Raw genomic sequence first — 11515 nt, forward strand, 5'->3', positions numbered from 1 at the left:
ACAGCGATCGTGACCATCTGAAGTTGAGAGGTAACAACCGCATCCAGGAATAACACACAATCGGAAAGGCATCTTTAAAAAGACACGTCTTTAAAAAGACATTCCGTGTGTGCCGCTCTTTTAGAGAAATATACTCTTTCAGAAAAATATATTCTCTTTTTTCTGCCAAAGCACCCAGGGGCGTTCTCTGCAGTGCACCAGTGCAGAGGAGGGAGAAGCCGCTGAAATTCGCCGTCAGATCCAGCAGAGGTGAATGAACAGTCGTGAGAATTCAGCTCAGTGAGCATGACCGTTCGGCTCCGAAGAGAAAATCTGAATGAGTGGTTGCATACCAGTTCCTTTCATACCCGTATGTCCAGGGGAGTGGCATGCAAATATCACTCACCAATTTTCATTGGCCTTTTATCAAAGACCAGAGGTGTCTCGGGCTCCCAAGAGTGACCCCTAGTGTCACTACATCGACACAACGTCGAGTGAGTGACAGACAGGGAACTTAGGGCCAGCAAAGCCTTCTCTGCTGGCCTAACATACCAAATAAATAAATATTTTTCATCCTTTCATTCTCAATCACCTTTTTGCCTATGTATTTTTAATCGCTTTCCACTCTTAATTATTCAACAAACAAATAGAGAAAAACTAAAAGTTTATCCAGTCAGAATTTATTCCTTGATGCTTACAAGCGAAGTGTGACAACTGTTTCACAAATCACATCCCGGAAGCCAAGCTCGTTAGCAGAAGCAGCGTGTGAGTCTGAGCTCCACCCCCTCAGGCCTTCAGAATTTCCACAGAATCCCTCAACAGTGTAAGGGGCTGTTACACGACAACGTTTTCAACTGAAAATGGAAAACTTTTTATGTGTTTTGGCTTTTCGTTTACACGACAACAGCGTTTTGGGGCCTGAAAATGCTAACTTTTGAAAACGGGTTTCAAAGAGCAAGTTTTTGAAAACAATGCCGTTATCGTCTCCATGTAAACATACAAAAACGCGAATTTGTGAAAACGATGACATCATGCGCGCGCGTATTATGTGTTCAGTCTATAGGCATGCGCGCGAGTACTTCAAAACAACGCACGAGACATTCAAAACTACAATGGCAGACTACAGGACTGTGTTTGTGCTGCTCAAGACTTGTAGTAATAAAGCAGCCTCATCGTCCATCCAGACAAAATTGCTCGATGCTTTCGCCATCTTTATTGTTTGTATTCACCGCTCTGTGGAAGAATGCTTATGTGCGCAGGCACGTAGTGTTTCTTTACAAAGTGACATCACCAACTACTGGCCTGGCATGCATAATATAGCATGTTTAGTCATTTTCACAGATCTGTGTGAACGCGAAACTTTTCAAAAACACAAAGTAAAAACGTTTCCGTTTTTAGTACATCATTGTCGTGTAAACATACCCTAAGTGAATAGGCATCTAAAGTCAGATTGTTAGATTCATCAGCCAATCAGATTGATTTATTTGTTCTTGGTGGGTGTGATCTTTAGGGTATGTCGTGGTTGAGGCCTTCTAGCTGGCCTTGAGTGACGCAATCACACTTTAAGTGATGTACTAATTTGAAAGCGAAGAGGTCTAGCTGATGAGTCGGCTGTCATCATTGCTGGTATTGCCAGATCCTTATGGATTTAAAAACACGAGATGTTCTGCATGATCGTGTGATTGCTTAATTTATTAAACAGGAAAGGAGGACTGATTTTCACTTCAAGCACATTGGTAAATGCTTTTTGCATTGTTATAGCAACATCAGGAGTTTTCTACATGTAAATTAGGCTGATTGAGCATTCAGTGTTGGATCAAGTTTTGAAAAGTAGTGCTGCATTCCATTTAACTCAGAAAGTCGGATTTTACAACTTCCTACCAGGAAAAGTGCAATGGAATGCATCTTGAAGTCAGAATTACAACTTGTAGGCTCGTGCAGAAATTCTCAACTCTTGCCGAGATGCAGGGGCATGATGTCACACAAAAATGTCGACACTCAGGGAGATAAACATTCACTTTGTTAAGTAATATCGATAAATGAGTTTGTTTCCACATTACATTATATTAAAGCTTGTTTAACAAACGCCTGCAGAAACAGATGTATAAAACATTATAATCTCTTCTGATAATCATATACCTGAAGCACAAATGCTAGCGCTGCAGCATTGTTTATCAGTTGGGTTGCTTGGAGACATCTCTAATGAGAGTCAAACACCTGCTAAGCTAACAGGAGCATTGCAGTTCCGAATATCGGGGAATGGAATGCATTTATGGTCGGAGATATCAAGTAGGAATATCCCTAATCCAACTTGAATGGAACACAGCATAACCATGTACCCTGACGAAACGAAATTTATTGCAAGCAACATTTAAATCACAAATATTATTAGATAGATTTTTCCAGGTATTATAGACCTCCTTGGTAGATTCATATGAAAAATTATGATTTTTGAATGTCTGTTCTGGAGACGTTCATTTCACAAAACAGTCATGCTGCAGTTAAAATTAGGCTTTCGTGCGTGGACGTGTTTTTAAAATGTCAGTTGGTATTACTAGTTAGCTGCGACATAATGTATGATGCCCAAAGACATAGGGTGTCTTATTCATTGTGAAACTGTTTTCTTAATGGCGTGAATCACACTGAAGGCCTAGACTTAAAATGCACGGCCCGCCACTGTACTGTATATATGTATGTTCAGAGAAATGCCCTGGCAACTCCTCAGAGCAGCTGCGCAACACCCATATTTATGCTTATTTTATGTTTTGTATGTGTCTATGTCTGTGTACATTTGTGTGTGATGCGGAGAGAGAGAAAAACAGCAAGAGAGATTATGATTCATCTTCAGCTGTTATTTTTTCAACCTAATGAGTCAAAAGCAACATTATCTTCAAAGTTTGTGTTTGTGTGTGAATCTGTTGTATATGTGTCCACATATGTGTCCAGATTTTATCATAAGCAATAATAGAACAGGGTCAGCTACCCAACTATATGTTCATCACAACAAAATGTATCATTCACACAGTGACTTCAGATATGAGCCACACCTGGAAAAGAAGCATAAGATCTGTTTCCTACTCTTATTCTCTTCATTCAGCTCACTGCGACACAAAAAAGTACATAGACTGCACCTAACCCCCAGATGGCCCTTTCAGATTTAGAAAACTATTAAGATGAATAGAAGAGATATCCTTTTGACATGCATGTATTGTACAGTACAATAAATACACAGAAAAGTGTTTGATTTATAGGGTTGGTTACAGAGAACCAGTTCTTGTTTAGAACCGGTTTAATTCTTCAAAAAATACAGTAACCGTATGATATTCATGACTTTCAGTTCCGTTAACAGTTCTCCTATGTGTCTTCCAATGCGGATACAATGTGGATATTAAAGTACTCTGGCAAAAGCAAAAGTTTGTAATTGATGCCATAGTAGAAATATTCTAGCCACAGTCCGCCATGATCAATTTATTCATAGAGACAAAGTTTCTGATAATATCCCTCCATGTAGAATAAAACATTATTATACTGGAGTCTACATCCAGACATATCAGTATCATTTCAATCAAATCAGTCATCATTTAAAACATTTTTTTAAACATGTTTAAAACTTTTTTAATGTGGTAAAAAAGGGGTCGTGTCATGAGGAATCAGATTTTCCTTGATATTTTGACAAATAAGAAGTCATTCTATTATAAAACATACTGTAAATTTATTGAAGCCAAGCTGCAAAAATGCCTATTTTTCTACTTACTACCTTATGTCACTAGGGGTACATTAATTCATGACTGCCTCTACAGTGAAAAAACATCAATACCTCCTTTTACATCATCGCACCCTTGGCTCCACCCACTGCCGCTCAGTTCGTACTCGGAGAGAGAGAGAGAGCAGGACAGACAGGCCTAGTTTGGCCTAACTATTTCTGAACACCAAAGGGACCCATGTGGACTATTTTTAATTATTTTTGTATATGACATGCATTAGACAGACATCTTTGACCGTTGTCATGTATCTCGTGCCACTTTTAAAAGACACGTTGTCAATTTAAAACTCTGAAGGGGACCCTCCATTCTGTTTCATTCAGCTTCATCTTGTTGTTTTGAGCACAAACGCATCATGGACGTGTTCTGTTGGACATCTGTGCTATTTTTAATTGTTATTGTATGTAAATATGCACTAGACAAGTGTCTTTGACCATTTTGATGCATTTCCGGTGGTGTGCATTTCAGTGCAGGATGATACTGTATATGTGTGCGTCTAGTTCACACCGTGCTTTGGACTATGTAAGTGCATCATGTGGATGTGTCTTCAGCGTATTTAAGCATGGATTGTATGTTGTTTCAGCTCATATCAACGTGGATTGCTTGTGAACCAGTCATAATACGATTCAAGCTTTGCAAAAGAACTGTTATTGAAGGATGGGGTAGTTAAAATACTTGGACCCTGATCGTAAAACTGTAATTAAACAGTTTCATTCATGAATATTTCAAATGTTATGACTGTTTGATAGTTTATGGTATTACTGTGCTTGAGTGAACAGTTTAGTATATTTGGATGAAATGTGTTGAATGTGCATTATGTGTAAACCCTGAAATTGAGTTTTATAATGTTGTGGAGCTTGTTCTTTCTCTTCCGATTGAGTTTTAAAAAAAATGTCTGTATTTCAGGGGCTGCAGGAGGCGCTTAAGCCAAAACCGAGCATTTCAGACAGAGGTGCCAGAGACAGGGTGGAAAATTATCATATATTTCTAAATTATGAATGTTTTGGTGCAAAATAACTATACTAACATTATCAGTGGACCTCAGGGAAGATTTTTTTTTGTTTGTTTGTTTTTTTAAAGAGTATGTCATGACCCCTTTAAGTAAGTCTGTGTCATAAAACATATGGAGAGTTTATTGTTAGCTCAGAGTCCTTGTGGATTTGGAGTTATATTTAACACAGAGGCTTGACATAAAAGGGACATGGAGAGCTACATTTAATCTGAATTTGATTGCTTGTTGTAAACCCTTGGCCCAAAACATTTCTCATTCCTCTATCCCCCTTTTTTCCCCTCTTTCATCTCTGTCCTCCTCTCCTTAATCCTGCTCTATTCCTATCTTGTCCTCTATTCCTTTTAGAGAAGTCATTATGCAACGAGGACGCATGGTGTGCGTTCACTTTAATCTGGAGGGGATGATGTCTGTTCGTATGAGTTGCAGAGACCTTTGTCCTCTTAATACTTTAACTGTCTCCTTCATTCATGTCTGTGTTGCATGTTCTTTATCTCTCATTCATTCCACATCTCTGTTTCACCATCACCAAACTGACATATAGCTTTGAGGTACTGCAATTGATTCTGTGACCTTTACTGGGGCAGTTTTTTCTCTGTCTTCCTCTTCTCACCCCCTTACGACTCTTAACCCTGCAAGGTCGTTCCCAAGGACACCACACTCTAACTGTTTGGCCCTCTGATTGGCTATCTGCCTGTTGAAGTGAAAGTGCCTCAGTAAGCACATGGCTTTCTGAATCAAGCACTTTAACCCTCACGCTCATGCAGCATCACAACAGACTGCAGAGTCAGCAGTCATTCTGTCACGAAATCTGAGCTGTGCAATTACTTATGATGCGCCCTTTTCAAAAATACATCTCTCATCACCATGTTCATATTATTATTTGGCTCATAATATTGGCCACTCCACTTAGGTATGTTCATAAATCTTTCTATACTCCTTTAATGGATTCGTTTGGGGAACCTGACAATGTTCTGTCTTTAGAATCACTGTTTCAACCCTCTGACAAAGAAAGTTACCTTCAATGAAAAAAGATTATTTGTTGGCTATATAATGTAAGAAAATAAATAGATTCTACTCAGAAACATACATATTCATAACATGTTTAGCTTTACTTAATTTGCAGTAATGCGTACAACACAACATATTATATAATTATAAGTTGGACTTTGAGGAATACATAAAGTAAAAGAATAATTGTGAGTTCCTTGAACTTTGGCTTAAAAATAAATAAAATTAAGATTTTAAGTACTACTAACTCAAACGATCAAGAACAGAACTGAAGTTATGGGGAATACCCATAAGCCCTAAGAATGTTTGTTTGGTCAAAAAGAACTTACTGAGGCATTTAATTAGTTGTTATTAAGAATTCATAGACATTTTAGCTCTTTTTAGTATTATAGATTTTGTTTTACTGTAATAAGTTTGTTTTATGTAAAGTCACTATTGATTAGTGTTCCCTTTGGTGAAGTTGGATCCTGTTCAGTCCATGTAATTTTTCTTGGTGCATGTGAATGTGCATAGATGAAGTGCAGCTTTATCTGTACTACTTTAGAGAATCAATTGTTTAATGACTGACCTCATTTATTATTTTCTTTTGAGACAATTAAATTAGGTAGAAAGGATAATATCAAAGTTAATTTGAAACAATGCACTATTAGTTGTTAAATCTTATTCGTGTGCCACACCTTGTTTTTCTAGTTATGCTGACATAAAATGACCATAAGTTGAATTTACTTAAAAAGCATGATGCAAAAATGCTACATATATATTTTAAGTGAATCCAACACATTTTTTCAGTGTAGACAGAGAGATCTCAACAATATGTCACATTGTGCTCACATTTGCCAAGATACCAAAATATGCAATCAAAAGCGAGCGATTTCAATACAAACTCGAACATATTTCAAGCTATCCACATTAATTTCTTTAGTCTATGCTTTTATGCTGCATCCACACTAATCCATTTTCTGTTGAATACTAAGTTTTCCGTTACTTTCAAAAATCTGTTTTTGGTGGAGGATGACAGCCGTTAAAAAAGCATAATCAATGCATTTTCAACCAAAAACGTATTAGTTTGGTCGTGGCCTTAGTCAACTACTGTCTCATTTATTTCTATTTTTATTCCTCAAGAATTTTAAAGGATTATTTCACCCAGAAATGAAAATTCAAAAGTATAATTCAGAAGTCTATTAAATTACTTCATGAGACTCCACTCATAGAATAACTGAATAAATTACTGAATAACTGAATGATTGTTATAAAAGTATACAATAGATTTGATGAGAAACAAACCAAAGTCGAATGTATTATTTAGTGAAACTGTGAATGACCGTTGTTCTCTTGTGCACGTTCATAATAGGGCATGAGAGCAACAGTTCATGCAGCCCCCTCGCGAATTGGGGCGTTCAAGTGAAAACTTGTTTTGTTTATCTAAAAACAGGTCAGCCACAGCAATAGCGACAACAGAACACAACACAGCTGCACAAAAACCAGAGAACAGAACTTACTAAACATGTCTTAAGAGTTTGTAGTCGATGAATTGATGCATTTCTATGCCCAGCCTTATTTTTTCTACCGGAGTCCTCAATCAAACAAAAGAGATGGAGTATGCAAGAATGTCTGTCACCTCTTCTCCGTTCTGAACTGGTGAGTATTTGTGACAGACCTGAGGGGAGTGAGACCTCCGCAAAAGCATTCGGTAGGGTGTAACATTCTCAGCTAAAATCAAGTACTTTTTAACCGGCTCATCAGATGCTAGCTTTAATACAGTATGCTGTTATACAGTATATATACTCTAGAGCAAGTTTTTGGACCGGTGCCAGTTCACAGTGGACGGAGGTTAACCACACGATGCCTAAAATAGGAAACAAGTGATCGATAGAATGTATCGTTGCTGGTCACAGCTGGTTAGGATAACAACTCTGATTAACATAGGAAAGATACCTTATATCGCGTGTTGGTTGCCGTCAGGTTAGGACACAGCGTGACTGTGGCTGCCTGTAGCCTCCTCTATATTTCTGTTTGATTTCCGAGTACTTTGTTTAAAAAAAATAGAAATGCATCAATCACCAGAAACTTCACCGGCTGCCCTTACTCGCACATTATGCATTATTCAAGGACCTGAAAGCAGTTGCGGAGCACAGACAATTGCTTCGCGCTCGCATCACGCCAACCTCCACGCTCGCATCGCGGACAACAAGGACTGAATTTTCATTTTTGGGTGAACTTTCCCTTTAAGAGAAGCATCTGAGACAACGTGGAAACATAACTGAAAACTCCATTTAGTCTCCCCTCTTTAGTCTTTTCTACATTGTTTGTCTTTTTTCTCATCTTCCCTTCCTTTTATTCTTATCTAGTTTCTTTCACCTGTTTAATCTCCATTTCCTTCCATCAGACCCGGTCTTCACCTCCTATTCCCTTTGCTCCAGTACACTTACTAAATCCATTCCTTTTGTCGCTACTGATTACACTGATCAGTGCAGAGATTGAGTAATTTAATTTTTTTAATCAGATTTGCGATTATGAGGGATTCATTTCACACACATGCACACAGCAAATTGGCAGCAATATTCTCACACTACTCTGCATGGTGATGTAACTGTCACAGATAAAATAAAATGCTGGTTTCTTTGCCTGTTTCACTCTGTGTTCCCTCTTTCTTCCTCTCTTTCATGATCACCCTATTTCTGAGTCAGCAAAATGACTAAGAAATAAGATCACCTGACCACTGTTGCTATAGAGACGGTGCTTTTTCCCTTCTCTACTGGTCTCTGCAGCAAAGGGAGGTGGAGGATGCTGGCAAAGGTTAAAGAAGGATATAGCACACATGGAGTCCGCCATTTTAGTTCTTTAAATAAACAGAAAAACTTTATTAGTACTATGCCAGGGACCATTCTGCCTACTGTCACTGTAAGGGGCCTTAGCAGCAGTACAGTACTGAATAAATTATAAGCACTAAAACAAGGGCAAAAGCATTTACGATACGATCTCATGAGAATTCGGAAAAATAGTACGAGATAGCGAAATCTTAAGAAATCATACATGTTGACTCGTACAAAAGTGTTCAACTTTTACTTTCATAGAGAAACGAACCAATGAACGATATTCCGATTGTTTCTAAGTTTGTCCCCTAACCCAAATCGTAAACCTAACCATAAAGTCTAACCCCTTACCCAAACCCTAAACCTAACCATGATTTTAATAGGAATATAACTTTCGTGTACCACGAAAGAAAAAAACATCAGTGTTTGGAACGAGACGAGGGAAACATGTTCCACGTTATTAACATACATCAGTCATTTGTATTGCATAAATATGAAATGAGTAATAAAATGTGATCACTGATGTATAAAGTGTTGGATAAAAGGCTAGCTAACATTAGATGCCTGTATTGTATCTATTTGAAATTCTGTTTGTTGATTGATTGGATTGGTCTCTATGAGAATAAAAGTCTTATGCTTTTGTATGAGCCAAGTTTAACGATATCCTGCGATTTTGCCATCTCATATGAATTATTACAAGTTGTCACGTGACTCTGTTGGAAATTCAATTAACTTCTACTTTTGGCAAGACAAGATCAAACACCAGTCATTGCAATACAGTAGATCACTATATGTAACACTATACATAAACAGTGATTTACAGGTTTATTTCCAATGCAAGTACTGTTGGGTCTGCAGCCAAATTTAATGAACTAAACTAAGAATTGTTAAACCGATAAAGTCTCTCCCCTGCGTATTACAGACTCACTGCTTTCCATTGCAAATCAACTTACTGGCCCTGTGTGAATGTAAATGCCTGTATTTAGAAAATATGACTCAAACTTTTTGAATGTGTTGTGTTTTATGGGAGTAAATGATGGAATCTAGTTTTTGTTTCCTCTGTGGCTGATGTGACATATTCTCTCCAACCTTGTATGTTTCAGCTGTATAAAAATTGTGATGTATTGCTTAATTTAGTAGCTAGCACCCCAGATTTAGTCACTGCCACAGGTGGTGGTTGAGGAGATTCCCCCTATACTATGTAAAGCACTTTGAGTGCCTAGAAAAGCGCTATATAAATATAAGGAATTATTATAATTATTGCAAATGATGTGGATCAGTTTCTGTCTATTTGGTCACATGTTTGAGGAAGCTGGTCTTACTAAATGACTCAAATCAGTATTACTCATTCAGTGTGTTAACCTGCAAGTCTAGGTTATGTACACCTAACTTGAGTTAACCTAACTTCAATTCAGTCTGTTCAGATAACTCTATTGAACCTTAGAAGCTAGTTGTTAGCTAGTAACAAACACATTAGCATATTATATTTATATATACACTACCGTTCAAAAGTTTAGGGTCACTTACTCATTCTTTATATATTTTCTCACATTTTAGAATAATAGTAAAGTCATCAAAACTATGGAATAATAGAAATGGAAATAAGGGAATTATGTTGTGACTAAAAAAATCCAAAATTAATAAAAACTATGTTATATTTTAGCATCTTCAAAGTGGCCACACTTTGCCTAGAATTTGCAGACATGTACTCTTGACATTTTCTCAACCAACTTCTTGAGGTGTCACCCTGGGATGCTTTTTAAACAGTACTGAAGGAGTTCCCATCTATGCTGGGCAATTATTAGCTGCTTTTCTTAATTATTTGGCCCAAGTCATCCATTTCAAAAACTTTTTTTTTATTTTTTAAATAAAATTGTAGTTTTGTAATGAAATAAATTAACATGGTGGCACAATTATATTTTTGTCTACAAAACTCATTTCAAACACTTCAGATCAAAAGATTTTTAAGATCATGAGAAAAATTTCAGGCAAGTGATCCCAAACTTTTGAACAGTAGTGTATATATGTGTGTGTGTGTGTGTGTGTGTGTGTGTGTGTGTGCGTGTGTGTGTATATATATATATATATATATATATATATATATATATATATACACTATATTGCCAAAAGTATTCGCTCATTTGCCTTTAGACGCATATGAACTTAAGTGACATCCCATTCTTAATCCATAGGGTTTAATATGACGTCGGCCCACCCTTTGCAGCTATAACAGCTTCAACTCTTCTGGGAAGGCTTTCCACAAGGTTTAGGAGTGTGTTTATGGGAATTTTTGACCATTCTTCCAGAAGCGCATTTGTGAGGTCAGACACTGATGTTGGACGAGAAGGCCTGGCTCGCAGTCTTCGCTCTAATTCATCCCAAAGGTGCTCTATCGGGTTGAGGTCAGGACTCTGTGCAGGCCAGTCAAGTTCTTCCACACCAAACTCGCTCATCCATGTCTTTATGGACCTTGCTTTGTGCACTGGTGCGCAGTCATGTTGGAACAGGAAGGGCCCATCCCCAAACTGTTCCCACAAAGTTGGGAGCATGGAATTGTCCAAAATCTCTTGGTATGCTGAAGCATTCAGAGTTCCTTTCACTGGAACTAAGGGGCCAAGCCCAGCTCCTGAAAAACAACCCCACACCATAATCCCCCCTCCACCAAACTTCACAGTTGGCACAATGCAGTCAGACAAGTACCGTTCTCCTGGCAACCACCAAACCCAGACTCGTCCATCAGATTGCCAGATGGAGAAGCGTGATTCGTCACTCCAGAGAACGCGTCTCCACTGCTCTAGAGTCCAGTGGCGGCGTGCTTTACACCACTGCATCCGACGCTTTGCATTGCACTTGGTGATGTATGGCTTGGATGCAGCTGCTCGGCCATGGAAACCCATTCCATGAAGCTCTCTACGCACTGTTCTTGAGCTAATCTGAAGGCC

Source organism: Myxocyprinus asiaticus, chromosome 16 (assembly GCF_019703515.2).
Source record: "Myxocyprinus asiaticus isolate MX2 ecotype Aquarium Trade chromosome 16, UBuf_Myxa_2, whole genome shotgun sequence".
NCBI classification, from domain to species: domain Eukaryota; kingdom Metazoa; phylum Chordata; class Actinopteri; order Cypriniformes; family Catostomidae; genus Myxocyprinus; species Myxocyprinus asiaticus.